Raw genomic sequence first — 19,729 nt, 5'->3', positions numbered from 1 at the left:
ATAGCTAGATCCATTGTGAAACAGGTGGAGCATTGTCAAGTAGCTGCCCAGCAGAGCTCTTTATTGAGGTCAAAAAGTTGTTACTGCCTGTCCCACTTAATAGGGCATTGAAAGAATCAAAGACCTGCTCAGATAAGTTTGCTAGGCACTTAGGGGACAAATTTGCTCATCTTTATGCTGATCTTGATGCCACAGTTAGTATCTGGTGAGTCATCTATTCAGTTCTGTGGGATCAGTTCCAGTTACTGAGAACATGGGCAAAGTGCTTGTGGCTAAGCCTTCTTGACCATTGCTCATCTTGGCTTGCTTATGCAAATAGAGAACTGACCTTGCATGCTAGGGTGTTCCCCACCAGCTTGAAGGAGAAGGTTGTGGTGTGTCTGCCAATAACCCCTTATTTAGGTAAGGTAATTGAGAGGGTAGTGATGGTTCATCTGCAGACACTTTTGGAGGGAACTGATTAGCTGAACCCATTCCAATCTGGGTTCAGGTCTGATTTGGGCATGGAATCAGCCTTGGTTGTCCTGATGAATGACTTTAGCTGTGGAAGAGACATGGGAAGCATGATTCCATTACTTCTACTGGGTCTCTCCTGGATTGTCTCTGAGTTGGAGGCACAGTTTTATGGTAGTAGTAGTAGTAGTAGTAGAAGAAGAAGAAGAAGAAGAAGAAGAAGAAGAAGTTGTAGTTGTTGTTTTTGGAACTATCAGAGCTCCTAGAGGGTTGTGCAATGCAGGGATGAACTCACCATAACTTGTGTGTGAAGTTGCAGAGTATAAATACCCATTAGAAAGAGTACCAGGACTAGGGATTTTATTTAAATGCCCTAACTCAAAAGTATGATTCTTTATAAAACTATTATGTTGAAGCAAATGTTTCGGGGGAAGAGGAATTGGCTTTGATAGTTGTAAAAAAACACCTAACTGTTGATCTTTATGTCCCCACACCTGTGAATTTTTTAGATATTTTATTTCCTCCATATCTTATTTTCATTTATAAATTGTATTGCCAGTAGACTCAAATTTTATCACAACAGACAAATGCAACATAATACTAAGGCCGTAACAGCACTCTGAAGGGATGGAGCTTCTGCTGCTGTTTCACTTTGCTGCATCATGGCAAAAAGATATAATGGAAAAGGAAGTGCATTCTTAAAACATTTTTGTAATGAAAAGATGGTTTACTGCAAACGGTAGTTGTGGGCCTTAAGAATCCAGACTAGCTTAAACAAATGGAAATTTTTCTTCCACACAGATCTCTTTTGTATCTCTGCTCTTTTGGTTTTAAATCAGAATTGAGCTATGTTGGTGTGTATTCTTTGCTGGCTCTACTGACTGACTTTTCTTTTATTCTTTCAAAACCTTGCTTGATGGAACACAGTGAGACAAGCTGTCAGGGCCATAGAAAGCCTCCTTTAGGAGCAGTGGTAATTGAACTCCAGCTACCACCTGGCACAGGAGTAGGGCTCAGAGCCAATGAGTCAGGGGTTACTGAAATATGTAGCAGCAGTCACAAGCCAGGACAAGAGTCAAGCAGGGTCAGAATCAGGAAGTCAGAGATAATCCAGAGACAGAGTCAATAGCTGTGCTGGGTGAGAGCCAAGTAGTGAAACTGAGGCAGAAATAGAGCTAAATTGTAGGCAGGAATATGATGGGTCTCAGAATTTCTGGTAGTGATACAGACTTAATTAGTGTCTAGCATGGAACTGCCCAGTTTCAAGAAGTTGAATTCATCTAATTAAGAGCTAATGGCATTGACATATCACAAACAAGCAGAAATTATCTAGATACAGACCAGATATCAAGGTTTCTGCACTTGTTTTGGGAAGATATTCAAGATCTGGCCATAGTCACTTCTGAAGGCAGTTACAAAACAAATAAATCTGTTTTGCACATAGTAGATAAATACAGTGGTACCTTGGGTTAAGTACTTAAATTGTTCCGGAGGTCCGTTCTTAACCTGAAACTGTTCTTAATCTGAAGCACCACTTCAGCCAATGGGGCTGTAACCTGAAGCATATGTAATCCGAGGTACCACTGTAATATGGTGCTTGTGAATCAGGCTTTGAGAATTGGGGAGGTGTTAAACCTTGTTGCTGCTTTTCCGGCAAGGCTGAAATTGGGATGGAACTACACATTGCCTTCTATTGTTCCCAACCCCATGTCTGCCTTGCAGTGCTAATGCAGATCATTTCCAGAGAAATGTCAACTGATAGATGTGGGTTGCTTAGCCATTAGTTGCCTCCCATAAATTTATTTGAATACTAATGTTATTTTTAAGCTACCCTTCATCAAATGAGATCCTAGGTTGGTTTACAAATATTTATAAACAAACCATTTTTAAAGCCCTTCCCAGTAATGTTTAACCTGTTTTCCCTCAGCTGGCCTCCAGCTGAAAGGAAAAGGCGGGGGGAGGAGAATGATTAAGTGCCTCCCATGTCCACCAATTTCCCCATACAAATGCCTCCACCCGGTACAGTACTACATTTGCATGGGCGCCAGCCAGGTGAGTGGAAGGCAGGGGGGTGGAGCTCGGGGGTCCCGCCCACAACCACTCCCCTCTCTTCCAGGAGGAGAGTCTTTCTCACTCCTTTCTCACTCCTCTTTATTTAAACTTCATGGGAACCTACCATATATTTCCTGCCATGCAACTCCTTCCTTTTCCTGCTGTGTTTTCAAACCTGAAGTATGTGGCAAACAGAGGAATTTTAGATATTCTTTGTCCTGCTGCACAAGATATTTCCTGTATAAAGTTGTGGGGTATGATTATGGATGGATAAAGTACTTCTTTATAATACTGTATTAATTACAGAACTCTGTATTGGAACACGCAGGTGTGCTAGAGGACAGCTATTGTGCTACAAGAAATACGTTAATTAAATAAGTAAGGCTGATGTGAGCTCAGCTGCAAAAGAGACTTTCCAATACATCTGTGCATAATTCATTGTTCTGCCCTTGGCTCCTTCCAATCAGCTTTCATTGTTGATGTGTAATTCTGTCCTATTCCTGCACTGGGGGGTGTGATTGGATCATGCAATAATTTCCAGCACAGAGAAACTGCACTCTTGCCTGCCTTTGAACTAGGTTGCCTGTTGTGTCTGACTAATTGCTCTAGGTTTTAGGGCAAGTAATATGTACTGTCAGTTTCCTTCAAAGTAAAGTTTTTTGGGGGAAGTATAAAAGTGAAGTGTGCCTAATTTTACTTCAGAGGAAAAGTATTGCAGTTATCAGACATACTGTATAGCAAACACTGCCTCCATTCAATATGCTTCCTGGAAGAGAAAGGGTCTTTTTTAATCCTCAGTGAAATATGGATCAGTGAGAAAGACTGCACATACAGAAGGAAGATGGTTCTATTAAAATAAGTATCAGATCTTGATAAACTTGGTGTGTGTATTTGTAGTTTTGTTAGGGTGCAATCATTTTGAACTATGAACTATAAGGAATGTGACTTGTCTCTATAAAAAACATACTTAGTCTGCAACAAACTCCCCTCCTCTCTCTGGGTGTTGTTCCCTTCGTGGCAACTAGCTGGAAGTTTAGTCTGGTCTGTGCAGTAAGTCTTACCTGCCATGTCAAGTTGTTAATCAGTTGTTCTCCATTGAATGCAAGTTCTCCTGACTTCTGCTGCTTCCTGGTTTTAGGGCAGACCCATTGCAAGGTTTCCTCACACAGTGAGTACCCTTTCCAAACCCTCCGGATTAGTAAGAGGAATTATTGTCTTCACTTGGAAGGAAGTAGGAAGGAATGGAAATATTTGAAAATGTGTGAAAAACTGGATATTCTCCCACTTCTAAAACCATTAATCCATAGTTTAATCCAGGAAGTCCAAATTGGAACTCAAATGGGACAGGACTCATTTGCCTATTTAGGGGGAAGAATTTCAGAAGGTGCATGCTGCACATATTCAAATTCCCACCCTGCTCTGGGTGGCCAGGTGAGGCATACAGGCTACTCTGGGTTCCTCAGCAGAGGAGTGCAAGGGACAGTGGAGGCGCTGATACAGCTCCTTTTTTAACTATTTCAAATCAAGCCTGCTGAAGCTCCCCTCTTATGCTGGATGTACCATTTGGCTATGTATGGACAGACTCTTGGAGAACTGAGATCACTAGCCATGTATATGATGATGCATAGGTGTCAAAAATTGTTTGCAATACTACTGAGATAGGGAATCAGTTATATAACTAAAATAATATTGTAGAGTCATTACTGTGCTTGATAAAGTGTACATTTATCTATGGCAAAAGAAACATTTTTGCATGTAAAAACATGGTTTATAGAGGTATGACAATGTTCATTTGATTTCTCTCTTTTAATATTAGCTTATTTCCATAGAGAAAAAAATATTCACCTGACAATCTTCACTGTGAAGGGTGAAAAGCTCAAGCAAATTGCATGATGATCTTTACTTAACACATATTTTGAATGCTTGGATGGTTGAATAGAATTTTCAGTCAACAGCAACAATGTGCAAAATTAAAATTCATATATGGTATTCAGTTCAGCTCTGCTGGGGAACAAAGTGCTTTTTATAATTACTGATCAAGAAAGGCATTATTCAGGTTTCATTGTGCTTTAAGTGTGTTATTAGTTATTTATAAGCTATTGAAGCATTGCTGATTTCAAAAACTGTTATGCAGATTTAATACAAATGCCATCTGAAACTAAAGATGACATTTTGCAATGGAAAAGCTACCCTTAAAATATGAGTTAATAGTGTGGTCACACAGCAAAGTGCTGTTCAATCAATGGGAATGAGAATGCCATATATTTCAGTGTGTAGCTACTCCAAAGAGAATTGTTTGGCAGGTGAAATAACCAGATAGCTGATTTCTCCCACTAATGCAGAAGTTTAGCATTAGATGGGTACAAAATATTTCACTTCTTACAATTCCATATTTTAAGTCGAAGTTGTATGAATATGAAAGTTTGCAAATCACCCAGGAGATTCTCTCTTCATGGTCCAGGTGGTCCAGGTCACTGAGACTGTCCAAGTATAAATTTGCATAGTTGCAACTTTATGTAATAGATCTATCAAATTTTGTTGCATAGGCTAGACAGATCTCATCACCAACAACATTATTTTCACATGCATTATGTATTGCATTGTATCAAACATAGCATAACCTTTTGTCCAACTTTATCTTCACAGAAATTTGGGATTTATGTGAAAAGCTGTTCTTTCATTATTATCCCAGCGATATCTCCTAATCCATCTTCTGTGAACCAACAATTCTTTAGAAATATGTTTGAAGATTATCCCAAGCCATTGGGTTTTAAACATAAAAATGCAACCATACATTCTGATTGGCCCACTTAGAACCCTAGCATAAATGTATATTTACTGGTAACCAGAAGTGATTCTCTGCCCCAAAACTCCTGAACAAAATATGATCTTCCCCATTAACTGATGTACCTTGAAGTGCAGCCATGTTACACCTGATACTGACGAACTAGCCCATAGTAAATGGCTATTTCACAGCCTTGCTCCTTTTTTCTATGCACCCATTCCCCCTTTTTAATACTCCTTTGTCTTTGGTCTATTGGCACTCTCCTTGTTAAGCCTCAAAATTCATCATCTGTTGCCTGTCTCCTTTACCATTTACTTACTTACTTACTTACTTACTGCCCTATACCCACAGATCTCAGGGCAGTTTACAAGATAAAATCACTAAATAAAATCACTAAAATACATAATCAAAATAAAATCAAAATGGCCCCTTCTAATGAAATTCCCTGCCTCACAATAATATGCTTGCTTTTCCAGTTGCCGTGTTTAAACATCAGCAGTAGGACCAAACTACATGTGACATGTGAGATCTTTGATTAGATCTCATGACATTTTAATTTTAGTTTCAAAGCTGCCATGTGGAGCCCTGAATTTTATTGGAGCAGCCGTGTTTTGTGGGAGGAGTTTAATTCTATCCTCTGCACTGTTTTCCCCATCTAAACCTGCCCCCTGAAATGCCATTAACCCCAGCAACAGAAAACTAATTAGAGGTTACTGTTATCCACTTCCCTCAAGATGGATCCCTCCAACTCTATTTTGACAAAGTCAGCTCTGATTAAACTGCAATAGTAAACTGGTTATAGAACATGAACATGGGGAGGCGAGGGGCGCAATCCTCACAAGACAGCGGAACGGGACTAGGATGAGAAAATATGATATCTGAATTGAACAACTCTTCTGACATTGTAAGCTAAGTCAGTATTGATGTTTTATGATTAATTTTGAGGATACTCGTATTTCTCCAAGAGCAGGAGACATGCGTGTATCTATAGAAATAACTGTCTTTCACTGTTACAAAATGGCATTTGACATATGCCTGTGCATTTGAGCTGGTTGAGTCATCAGTAGGGCTGGTCTTTAACACAGAGGCCAAGCTTAAAGCATTAAAAGCAGCTAGCAAAAGCTATATTCTAAAGTGAAAACCTTTACCTTTAACCACTTTGGCATATGTAACAGCAGAGGAAAAAAGAAAACACATGCAGGTTCCTTTTTCCAATTGCATGTCCATTTTCTCTTTCTGTATCTTAATGTTAAACTCTTATTATGGATAGATATTTTAAGTGAGCTTTTCTTGCATCCTTTCAAACTCTATCCAAAATATTTGAATGTTGTTGTTGTTCTTATATTATCCTTGCTTTACCCAGGGTGGGTTACAACAATTTAAAATACAGCATTAAATGACTTTAAAACAAATTACAATCACAAAAATAGGTAGGTCTTAAAAATATTTATCTCAAATGTCAAGTTTCAGGGTAAACAGAGAATGCATTCTTTTTGTACATATATTCTGTCCAAGTAAGTAATTAAGCTCTGGAGTCAACTGACGCTTCACAGGTAAGATTCACCTTCTGTTGTGTGGGCAGGGCGGTTCCTCCCCCTACCTGGCCGATCCCCTGGCAATGCCTCCCCAGGCAGGATTGGGCAATTGGCTGAGGTAGGTGGAGACCTCCAGGTATCCAGCCTGGGGAGCGCAAAGCCAGCCTGTACTACCAGGAGCCGCACTGGGATCCGGGGGGCTGCGTACAACCACACAAAAGGCGCCCCCCCCATTTGATGTGGGGAGCGGTCATTGTACATATATTCAGTCCAAGTAAGTAAACATTAGTTATTAATATAAAAGTTATCAGCACAATAGTTAATTCTGCATTTAGTAATTTAATCATTGTTCTCTGTAGGCATACTTATGTAAGAATATGTCCACAACCTGTAGATATTAATGATAAAGATAACTTTATTTGAGTTTTTAAAATAACATATTTGAAACAATCTACTTTAATGAAAAGCAACGCAAGATTATGCCTCTTGTAATTTGTAATTTACTACAAATATTAACTGACCTTAGTAGTCAGCCAAACACCTGATTTATCGGACCCCACACACTTAATGGGATCTTGTTCTTGGCCATGAGGATAACCTCATCTCCCGTTCCAATGTTGGATCTTGGACAAGGGGTGAGAGATTGTTTCTCAGTTACACTGCACTGCCAAGGTAGTTGGAACACTGGAGGGTCACATTGGCAGAAAAAACCTCAGCTTGAAGCCAGAAAGGAGGACAGGATTGCCTTCCATAGGCACTCTCCAAAGGAACTTGGTAGCCCAGCTTAATTGCAGGGATGGTATTTTTCCTCTCTGCACCTTTGCAGAGGAAGGTAGGAACTTGCTCCCTTGTCCTTTCCCAGGGTGCTCCTGCCCTGGCAAAGATGAGCGCATGGGAGCCTGCAGGAAGCAGGTGAGACAGTGGTATGGAGCAGGGAACTGACATCTGGGTTATTACCACACAAAGGTCAAAAGGCAGGATTGCAACAAGCAGGCCCACGTAGAGTCTTGTCCCCAGTTGCTGGACTTTAGTTCAGTGACAGTGGCCAGATCTCATACTGCTCTACTCACTCAGCCAGCTGCTTTCCCTCCAAGTTAGTGTTTGAGTTATTTCTGGATATTTTTGTGTTCTGACACCTGACAGCTGGACTCCGACGTCAATTAACAGTAGTAGGAAACCGCCTTAATATAAAGACTTGCAATCAGCAACTGGCTCTTCTGTAGATTCCAGTGCCTGATCATCTCTAGATCCTGCCTCCACCCCACACAATCTAATGGCTGCTTTTAAGGCTCCATGGAGACCTAGGGAGAAAAGACTCAGAGGGAGGAGATGTGGATTTTACTTCTCAACTGGGTTGCTTAGCAGCAGCACATGCTCAAAATTCATATCTTCTTATCCTTTGCTTTAGCGGGAGATCAATGATGCCCCTACACTGGTGCTGTTCATAGATGCAGTGTCATGCCTTTCATCTAATGTTAGATACTAAAGAACTAGCAGCACATCTCAGTGTTCGTTTTGTGGATTGTAACCTTGAACCTATTAGTTTAAAGTGTTTTATGTTTTGAAATATTTTGAAAAATATTTAAGAAACTTCAAGTTGGCTGTAGTATTTATATGATAAATAAGCATGTTTCATCACCTCCTCCATCTTCTTTTCTATTCAGTCTCGCAGACCTCCTACTACCAATCTCAAAGCTGACATGACTTCCTTGTTTAGCAAGACTGCCAGAGGCTCTTTTATGTGAAGCCAAGAAGTGAATACTTAGGTATTCTTTTTCAACTAGTTAACAAATATTTGATCAGCAGGCCCACTTTAAGTGTCCATATCTTTTATAATTAGTTTTCATTTTGTAGTCAAGCCTCATCTAACCCTGATCTCCTGGGTTCTGAAAATTCAAAGGAGAAAGAAAGTTACCACCACCATCCTTACACTACTGCTGTCATAATTAAAATACAAGAAAGTCAAAATGCATAATTCATCTTTTGTTTTTATTTCATTCATATCCCCCAAAATGTTCAGTAAGCAAAAATTTCACATTCTGTAAATTTTAATCTAAGCATCACTTGCTTAATTTGATGGTTGAGGAGATAATTAATTAGAACTTCAATTTTATGCACACTTATTTTGGATTAAATGTATTGAACTGAATGGGACTAACTTTTGAGGAGGTTGCATAGAATCGGGATTCAAGAAACTCCACTCAATAGAAGCAGCTAGATAATTTCAATATGAAGTCAGAACAGAGGCAGTATAAGATCACATTTCAAAGTGGGTAGGGTGTTTGTTAGCCATCATAAAATTTGATCATTTACTGGCAATGAAATTGAATTTAGGATTAAGCCTAGAAGGACTTTTTTTACACACCCCAAAAGTACACAAACAGCATGAATGCACAAGTCCTCTCACATGGTATAGCAATGGATTTCCCAGTGTTGGTTGTTTTGGGTGATTGTAGTGACCATTTTGGCATATGTGATATATAAATTAATAAAATAAAGAACAATAATCAAGGCCCCTTTGGTTAAAATTGCTCACGATTTCATGGTCACCATGTTTGCAATGGGTTTGTTTCAATTTGTTGTTAATTACATTTATATACTGCCCTTCATCCAAAGATCACAAGGCCATTTACAGTATAAAGTTGTTGGATGCCTGACTTCTATCAGCCCCAGCCAGGATGGCCAGCAATCTAGAAGCATCTGGAAAAACTGATTTCCATCCCATCCATGCTGCAAGATGTATTTCTGACTTTCTATCTCTTTTGGCTGGATGGTGGTAATCCGTGAGTGAAGGACTTTAATGTAATTCTTTCATCAAAGAAACATAGACCTGATAGGATTTATATTCTCTAGGACTCCCAGTGGGTTGGGGGCCTATTCATATGATTGGATCTTGGCTATCTGGATGGATTACTGAGAGCCTTTGGGATGGATGAGTTCTCTATTACGGGGACTGGCAATTCTGTCAAAATCCTGGTTGACTTCTATAATGTGGAAATGAGTCAGTTAGCTAATACAGTTGCTTCTAAGGGTGATCTCCTGCCTGTTGACTTCATGGATTTCTATGAAGCTTGGTACAATGTTGAAAAACAGGGACAATGGTTAAAGTAATCATGAAGCATTTCAATCTGTGGATGCCCAGGAAGTGCCTGTTATGTTATGAATTTGTTCAGCCTGAGGAAGTGGAGAAGGTCCTTGGCAGTCAGAAGCCAATGCTCTGTACTTTTGCCATCTTGGTTAAAGATTCTGAAGGAAGAATGTCTAAAATGATGGATGTTATACGGATTTTCTTATGGGACCGGGGGGCAAGGGGGCGATATATGTTAAAGGAGCTCTCACCAAACTCCTCTATTCTTTATTTTTTAAATAAAAAAAAATAAAAAAAAAATTATTCATTCTGAATAATATTTTTGGTTGAGATGCTGAAGCATCTGGTGGCAGCACATCTATAATTGGGTATTATCATATGCTAGTAGTGATCTCAGTTTATTGAGTAGTGTTTCTTATGTAGCTACAATGGCACCATGCAAGAGAAAGATATCAGAATGGTCAAGTGAATCTCAAGATTTACAGAAGCATATTTATTTTAAGGAAAAACTCCTTAAATGGGGAAACGCCCCCACCTGCCTATAACACTTTACAGTGGTGTGGTCTCTCCTCTATCCACATTGAGGTTCTTCAGAATGCTGGGCCACTCTTTATGCAGAGTAGACCTGGAGAGCTCTTCATTCTCATAATTTATATGGGCAGCTCTACCCAACTGTGCTTAGATTCTAGCCCCCCTTCTCCTTGTCTGGCTTCTGTACAGAATTAACACAGGCTGTGGTATTGCTTCTTTAATCATCTTTGTATCCTTCCCTTTGGCTTCCTAGAGAATGAGGTTGCCAATCTTCTACTTAGCCTGTCAGCACTGGGTTGTCTGCTGAATCCTTGCCTGTATGTGGACAAAACACAGCAGGGCTTTTCCTGCAGCCATATCTTCAACTGTCCTCTTCTTTTCTCCCCACTTCAAGCCCCCACTTCTGTCTCAGTGTTTCTGTTTCATCTCTGCACATTGTGAGAGAAGGTGTGCCCTCTATCCTGACCTTGACTGCAGGGGAAGTTTCCTGCAGATATTCACAACAGTGTGTGTCAATGACAGGTCCTACGTCACACTGCCCAATGAGGACCAAGCAGTGGACATGGAATGCTGACTGTTGGGATGGGTCCATGCCAAGACCTAGAGAAGGAATGAAGTGGTTGGACTCTGAACAGAAAATACTCCTGTGGCACTGGCAACATTTTGTTACAGGTCCCATTTGTGTATTAGTGAAACATTTTTTGTCCAGTTTCCAGATTCCAGCCCAGTTTTGGGACTGAGACTGTCTAGATCATCTTGGTTGATGACCTATGCTTGCTGTGTATATCTATCAGTTCTGCTGAGCCTCTCAACAGAGTGTATAGGGGAGTGTATATCTGTTCTGCTGAGGCTCTCAGCAGCTTTCACTGCCATCAGACATGTGTACTGCATTGTGCTGCTCAATAGCGGTCCATGTGGTGGATGGGAGCCATGGAGCTGCCGTCTTAAAACCAGCATCATGGCAGTTCATCTGTACTGGGGTGGGGCAGCCCTGACCTTGCCACCACCCTGTCCCACACCAGCTCATCTAGGTAAGTTTCAGCAACACCTGTATCAGGATGATGTCTCCGCCCCACACCATGGGCTGCTAGTGGCGCAAGTTTTAGTCCTGCCTAGAAAAGCAATTAGGGTCGAGCCTAATATTGAAGAGAACTCTTAAGTTATTTTTAGGAGCACCTTCAGCACTTGATTGTTTGGCTTATTCCTGTCTCTTTTGTTGGTAGTGCCATACAGACAGAAGCATGGTCACAATCTGATTTTGTCCACACACTATTTTTAGAAATTTCTAACACATGGCCGCTTTTCTCTGGTGTGGTACCCATAGGCATATTACTAAATATCAGTGTGGTATTTTGAATATGGTTCCTTCTATATGGTGGTTACCACCACACATATGGAAATAAGAAATAAATAGGATCAGTTCCCCTAAAGCAAATGTTTCATGTGAGAATTGCTTTGGGGTCAGCAGAAAAGCATAAGTAAAGTGTAGTGTTTTCCTTTATTCCACTTTGTCTTTGCACTAGATCCTCCTTAATTTTTAAAACAAGTGTGGGAAGGTTGGATATTTGAGGTTGAGAAGGTGTGGATATTTTAATTTTTTTAGGCCCAGAGCATAGGCTATACATTCATTTGCTTTGCTTTACCTTATATGAAAGTTTACTGCCTTTCATGCTCATCTCCATACCCCCCCCTAAATTCTATTTACCCATATCTTCTAACTTGGAAAAATAAGTTCAGTGTGCCATAGATTATTCAGAAAAGAAGCTTTTAAAAATGTTTTTCAGCTCTTTCCCCAGTAGGGATTTTAAACCTGTTTCAGTGCAAGAGTGTAAACATATTAAAATATTTTGATATAACATTAGAATTAGACCATTTTGAACAGTTTAAAAATGCCTAGTGATGTCCTTTTTGCAGGCAATACTATTGTAGCAAGGCACTAATCAGCTAAGTACCATAATCCTCCTTATAGGGTAAATTCTTACTTGACCTCCAGCTATATACAGCACATAGTAACAGCATTAAACTGTAACCCTTCTCTCCTGCTCTCCACAGCTTCTCTACTGGGTCAGCATTTAGGCCCAAATAATTTTTAGTTTTATTTTATATAGTTTACCTTTCCTCTCCCAGATGCATTATATTTTGTATTTGGAGGTGAGGAAAGGTTTATGAAGAAATTGTTTGGAAATCTGGGCTCCTAAATTGAAGTGACATTTCACATGGTTTCCTCAAAGCTACAAGGATTAAATGAAGCAGTAGGCTGCACAGAAATTGATGCATTCTCGGGAACTTGATGCTCCTGACTTTCCAGATGTGCAGTGGCTGATCAGAAGGTAAAGAATGAAATAATACATGGACTTTTAAATTTTTACATTATTGGTTTTATGGGGAGTATTAAGAAACTTTAAAAAAGTAAATTGAGCTTTAAATCATTTATGACAAACAACTAGGTTTATTTTTTTAAAAAAGGGTCTAGTATATCTGATTTTTAATATCCAGGCTTTTAAGCAGAATATCACCATCCATAGAGTTATAAACTTTAGAATGTGATTGTGATTCTTAAAAGTGTAAATTTGAGTCACTTAGCTAGTATTAGTTGCAGTGCAGTTTGATATCTTGATATCTTGATTTTTTATTTGCTTGATTAACGAGACAAAAATAGTAATTCTGCATATCATCCAGTTATTTTATCTGGATCATCCCATTTTCTGTCTGAAATGGCAAATGTGTTGCATTTTAACTACTTTGCTATTTAAAGTACTTAATACTTTAGGAAAGCATTTTGTATTATAGTTGGTGTTTAGTAACTTAACTAATGGTAATAATATATCCAGAGGGATAACAGCAAAAGAAGCCAAGTCTTGTGGGGCCCTAAAAAACTCAAGCCCAGTTATCAGTTGTAAAAACATCTGAAGTCAAAGTGAAATAAAACATGTTATTTGCACTAGATGTTACAATTTCATCGTAAGTAAATATTTAGCCCAAAGCTAATTATAATATTAAAACCACTATGCCATTTTGATGCATGTTAAGTTTAAGGTTCAATCAGTTTAAAACACTAAATTGCAGAACTTTTAATACTTAGTTTTAAAACACTGAACCAAACAAAGGATCCAGTTCTACTCATGAGGGGGTGGATCTCTGAACCACTAAAGATTTTCATTTCAGAGTAATAAAGAAATGTGCATATATTTAGGCATGGATGTGAAAAATGTTCTTCTTGCCCTATTCTCCTCACCAAATGGGGCTTTGAACTTGTGTTTCCTCATGTTGCAGATTCTTTAGCCACATGTTAAACTTCTTTTGAAACTAAGGGCATTTCAAAAGGAAGTTGCAAACAGCCATGGGACTTCCTTGTTACTTAAATTGGGGAAGTCAATTAATTCCCCGCTGGGTTTGGGCATCCACAAAGAAGTGCTTTAGATCCTGGTCAATGAGTAAATGTCTTCAGAAGAGTCCCAGTGAATGATGTAGTTCTATATAATACGTTTTAAAAGAAATAACTTTGGTATGCTAAATAATCGTTTTATTTACTGTTTATTAAAAGATTGTATGTAAAGAACTTATGGCAGTAAACACCTCCCCAGATAACCATCCCTCCAAAGCTATGATGAAAACTTAGCAAAATAGGGAGGGGGAGGGAAGGGGAACTAGAAGAGACACCAATAAATGTGGGTGAGGAAATCAGGACTCAAAGAGTTCTTAGAACTCAGATCAGATACCATTGCATTTAGTCCTAGCATCACATCTACGAAATATTATTTGTTTTTTGGTTTCCAGGTCCAGAAGTTCATCCACCCAGGTTTTGAAGTGCAATGGGGTCAATGCCTTCAGGTATTGGAGAGTGAGATGCTTATGAGATGATAAGCTATCAATGGAGCTAGCAAGATCCAAAACAATCTTTTTTATTTTTTATTGCAGAAAACTTCCACATTTTTCTTGCACATCTTAAGTACTTCTTCTTGAAGTTTTCCCCAACATGGATTTATTTACACTGTTACACTGTTTATTTGATTTCTTCTTGAAATGCAATAAGTTTCACAATGTAATATTGTATCTTTTGGGGAGAGGGAAATGAGCAGTTGAAAACTCAGTTGAGTTTTCCCACCCCAGTAATACAGCATCTGTAACATGATTTATTTACTTAGGGGGTTTGCATAAGCAATTTGTATCATTTTTGTTATTGTCCTAATTTGTGCTTTGGGAATTCTTACATGGAATCAGGTAGATAATCACAAGAACACTTTTGTCAAATATTGCTTACAAAGGGATCTTGAAATAGATTAATGAGATGAGAATACAGTGAATGGAAACAGTCCTGTGGATTTCAGTGGAATTTTAGTGAGATTTCCAAGGCAATAGATAGGTTTACTGGACTGAAGACTTCTGTTCCAATCTGGCTAAGCAGACACATCATCTAAGCAGGCTTCTACATGCATATCATTTGGTGGAAAATACATTAGTAATTGTAATATTGTACTTATGTTGATGATTCTGGAGTACCGCTTGCATGTACCGCCTTGTAATAGTGGGCACATTGTGACGAATACATTCGTTGTACTTTGCTTGCCATATATTGTGTTTTGGTATGCTGAGATTCAAATGGCATGCTAAGGCAAACTTTGGCTCATCTTAGCATGACACAGCAGTAAAAAGGACCTGGGAGAAACAAAGTAGCTGCAAACTCTTTTCTGGGGGCACACACATTCTCATACCTGTGGTAAGCTGTAACTTGGCTTACTGTTGTTATTTCTAAAGCAAAGTCACCTGGCTGAAATTTAGAACAGAGAAACTAAAAGGAAGGAGTGCATGCTTAGGTGATGGAATGTTGTTACATATGTTAGGATGTAATTCATAGTATGCCCTAGACTGCATTCTGGCTCTCAGCTTGCTATGCTCTAATCACGATACTTCCATAACCTGGGATATATTCAGAATTTTACACAAGATACACAGTTCTTCAATATTTAGCTTCGTCACTCGTGAATGATGATATGATTTATAAAAGTAAACAAGCTAATGAAAATATTTTTTTGATTATAACTTTCAGAAGAAGTATTATTTTTATTATTTATTGCGTGGACAGGCGGAGTCCCCAGATCACGAGTGGTCCCCCCCGTCATGTGGAATAACGACTCTAGACAACGTGCTATGGGATTAAATTGGCCACAACTTTATTAAATTTCAAATGTGGGTAGACCTTGGCTCAGGCATTGGGCGTTCTCCCTCCCTAGTCCCCAGCCGGGGACCTAGGGAGCATCAGGGTTATCCAGTGTGGGGGGGGGGATGGGCCGGCTCTGGAGAACATATGTTCAAGCAGAGATAGCCGCCCCCGTTACGCCGCTGCAGGGGAGAGCAATGACGACCTTTCGGCGTATGGCCAAAGCCTCCCTTCAAAAACCCCTTTAACAGGGAACCCTGGTATCGCCGCCGCAAAGAGGAAGATGGTCTAAAGGATTCCGCCCAAGGCCTGATACCGCCAAAGTTGTGACGTTTTGCTACGGGAAAGGCGAAACCTGCCAATGCAGGGAAATTCCTTTCCGGCCCTTTAACAGCGACCTTATCGTAGCAGCGCCCGCATACCTGTGGAGACAGGTTAACCTGCAAAACCTATGAAGAAAAGTTAACCTGCAAAAGAAGACATTAACTGAGGGTGGGTAGGGTGGGAGAAGCTCTGGAGCCAAGTGAGGATTACCAATTAAGATCCACCCTCTATTGTGTGGGCAGGTAATCCCCTTACCTGGCCTGGTTTCCCTGGCAACTCTTCCCCCAGGTTGGCTTGGACAACTCACTGGGGTAGGCGGGGACCTCCAGGTATCCCACCTGAGGGAAGGCAAAGCCTATGCTGATGGGGCCACTCCAGATCCAGGGCTGCACGCGTCCACGCAAAAGGCGCCCCCTGTTTTAAGTGGGGAGCGGTCATTATATATTAAATTTCTATACCATCCTTCATAAGAAGATCACAGGGTAGTACAAGGCAGGAAAGAAAAAATGTATATATTTTATTTATTTAATTAAATATTTATAAACCACAACTTCATATAAAATACAAGGTTGTATACAGGATAAAAACCCAATATTACAATAAAACAGTAAAAATGTGAAACAAACTAGTAAGAGCTGATGATCTAGCTTATCTGAGAATTGTTTGTGCTTTGATTTTGATTTTTCCTTCTGTTCTGAACTTAGCTCATTTTATTTTAAAAAAGTATTTAGCTACGGTGGGACATATTGTAAGGCAGATAAGTAATGGCTGAAAATAAAAAAATATATAGTAGGTAGTTGTCCTACAAGAAATTATTTGAACATTTGTACTGTCAGAAGATGCATATTGTTTGTTATTAATTTTATTTTACTTAAGTGGCTACTTGATATAAACAATACAAATAAGAATCCTGCCCTGAATTATTGAATAAGTTCTGTAAGGATAATTCTTTCATAATTTCTTTTTGTATTTTCCCCTTTTAATTAATTATGGCTTGGAGTCTAATTTTAATTAAGTTACAGTGCAATCCTGTACATGAGATAGGTTTTAGGTTATGCTATGCTTCTAATAGGTTGTGTTATATTCTGGATTATGTGTGTTTTAATAGATTATGTCTGAATAGGATGAGAGTGTTGGAGATACGTGCAAATGTGTATGTGAATCCGGTCTTGGGTTTTTGATTTTCGTTGTTGTGTATACTGTGTATATACGGACAATGACAATAAATTTATCTAATCTAATAGTGAAACATGAAACTTATTCCAGAGGGCTGGTGTACAGAGGAGGGAATTGCCAAAAGTGGGTAGTGGACTTCTCAATTTGGGGCACTCCCCCCCCCATGCTACTGATATCCCATGTAGTTTAGGAGGGTCATCAACCCTCGGGAAAGGTTTCTGCCAGGGCTGCAGGAAGGAGGAAAGTGTGGAAACTTACTTAAGTTAACTCACGTAGGAACCAAGTCCATCTTTTTATCTGTGAGTGATGCAGACATCATGATGTGAATATGAAACAGATATGTTTTAAAACATGTTGCTAGGTTAATTTTTGAATTTTTTTTTTTTTTTTTTTTTTAAAAATAATTTTTATTGGGTTTTTACATTTTATAACAACAGACACACACACAAAGACAAAGACAAACAAACACACAAATACAATTACATACCCTAAGTTTCTTTACCCACTTTCATTGACTTCCCCCCACCCCCTCCTCTTACATCCCAATTCCAAAATTAATTCAGCAAGTTCTTACCTAACCTCTTAAAGATATTCACATTGCTTTTAAAAATTAAAATCTTTTGTTTATCTGTATTCAACTATCCAATTCTCTTATAATCATTAATTTCTTTTTTTTAAGGTCGATCTAACTTCCCCTTCACAAATTTTCCCTTTATTATATTAATTATAGGTCACATTGACCAAGTAAAACAAAACATAACATTTTATAATTCTATTCTCTCCCCCCCCTGCCCCGGTTTCTGTCCCTTCCTAGACAAATGTCCAGAAAACAAACAAAAAATATTTCTAGCCCGGATTCCTCACGTCCGAGGCGTCTGATTCTCTGTCAGTCCCACTCTGCCAGCTATATTGGTAGTCCTCTTTGATGGTCCTAAGACCCCGAAGGAGTTCAGTCAGAGTCAGATCATATTTTCTTTCATTCAGAATGTTGCAGAGTGTTTGCTGCGAAAGACCATCTAGTTTTCCATACTCAAGAGAAAAGTCCCAATCATATTGCTTTGTTCTTTCTAGTTTTAATATTCCAAGTACTCCAGGGGCTTCTCTCTTCTTCTTTCTCATCTTTCGCAGGTCTGTAATCCAGAGGTCTTCTTGCTCATACTCTAACGCTGCAAATTTCTGGTTGATATTTTCCACTTGTAGTGTCTGAACTCCTTCTTTTTTCTCTGTCAATTCCAAAGGCATCTCTTCCTGCTCAGCTGCAGAATTTTTATCGTACATCTCCTTTGTGCATTCAGCAGAGTTGTTTGTTTCAGGATTCAAGGTCATAAAAACTTTACTCAGAGCCATACTCTGCTCCTGCAGGATTCCCACGAGAAAAAACATTTTTTCTATCTCCGCCAGTAATTTTCCCTCTGCAGCCATTGTAATGTCACTAATTCCCCCTAGGGGGCTTTCAGTTATTTAGTAGTCCTTTTCCAATAATCTGTTACTTTGTTATTATCAATACTTTGTTTCCAATCGCCTCAGTCCAAATGTATCAGCTTTAATTCCAAGAGTTATTAAATAGCAAAATTCTTTACTTTGTCCGCCCGTTTGACAGCTTCTTTGACAGCTGTCAAACTCCTTTCACTTCTTCCTCCGGGACCCAAATAGGACACTCCCGGGTTTTTTGGGGGGGATACACACAAAGTTCCAAATTCCCTTTCTCTCCAGCACAAAAATCTTGTTCTATCAAATTTGTGAGAAACTTTTAAATCATCAAAACAGTATTCATTCCGCCTTAATTCTCCGTTCCTTGCTTTGAAACGTCTATAAGTAGAGGGGGTGCGGACTTCCCTTTAACACATCCCCCGATCGTGCCGAATTCACAGGATAAAATTTTTAAAGTCCAAATTCCACTACTCACGGGTCCTTTGTTATCCAGTCCAAATTTTGGGAAGAAAGTCAGCGCTCTCCGGCCATGGCTTGCGGCTTCGCTCTACTGAGGTAGCGGTCTACTCTCAGCACCACGCCACTCTCCGTACCCTCTCCGCAGCCTTTAAAAAGGCTCTTCGTGGGTCGGGGAGGGCGCTTAAGGTGCCCACCGAGTCACCAATTTTTGAATTTTTCATTGCATATTGTATTTTGTATTTTGTATTTTTGTTGTCCTGCTTCAGCTCTCCTTTTAGATGTGTAAAGCAATTATATAAATATAATAAAATAAACTTAAATTAACAAATGTGGTATGAAAAAATAGGAGAATTACAACTTACTTGATTAAACTAATGTATTTTTGTTTAATTAACTCATTGTATTATTTAATATTTATAGAACACTTTTTGAATGTTCAGATTTTTTAGATACATTATCCTCTTGTAACCATTAAAACAATGCTGCAAGTATCATTATCAGCATATTGCAGACGGTGGCCACAGGAGTGGGAGGCTGAGCCTGATACTGGATTTACTAAGGCCACCTAAGTGAGTTTCCTGGAAGAGATGAACTGGGGATTTCTTGATTCATAATGCATTCTCTTAGCCACTATGCTACATATATCAGCTCTGGAAAACAAATTCAACTTAAAACAATGTGCTTCCATTTGAGTGAGTGATTATCAGGTTATTAGAAAGCCAGTGCAGTTATTATAG

At 39.2% G+C, this 19,729-nt stretch overlaps 1 protein-coding gene across 24 annotated transcripts in view; it reads left to right on the top strand.

Moving 5' to 3' along the window:
* Positions 1-19,729, top strand: part of RIMS2 (regulating synaptic membrane exocytosis 2) — a 370,897-nt gene that overhangs the window by 129,812 nt on the left and 221,356 nt on the right. The gene's annotated exons all lie outside the window — the stretch shown is intronic.

Source organism: Podarcis erhardii, assembly GCF_964252035.2.
Source record: "Podarcis erhardii genome assembly, chromosome: 8".
Lineage (NCBI taxonomy): Eukaryota > Metazoa > Chordata > Lepidosauria > Squamata > Lacertidae > Podarcis > Podarcis erhardii.
Note: the sequence above shows the minus strand (reverse complement) of the source record. Positions and strands in the feature narration are given on the sequence as shown.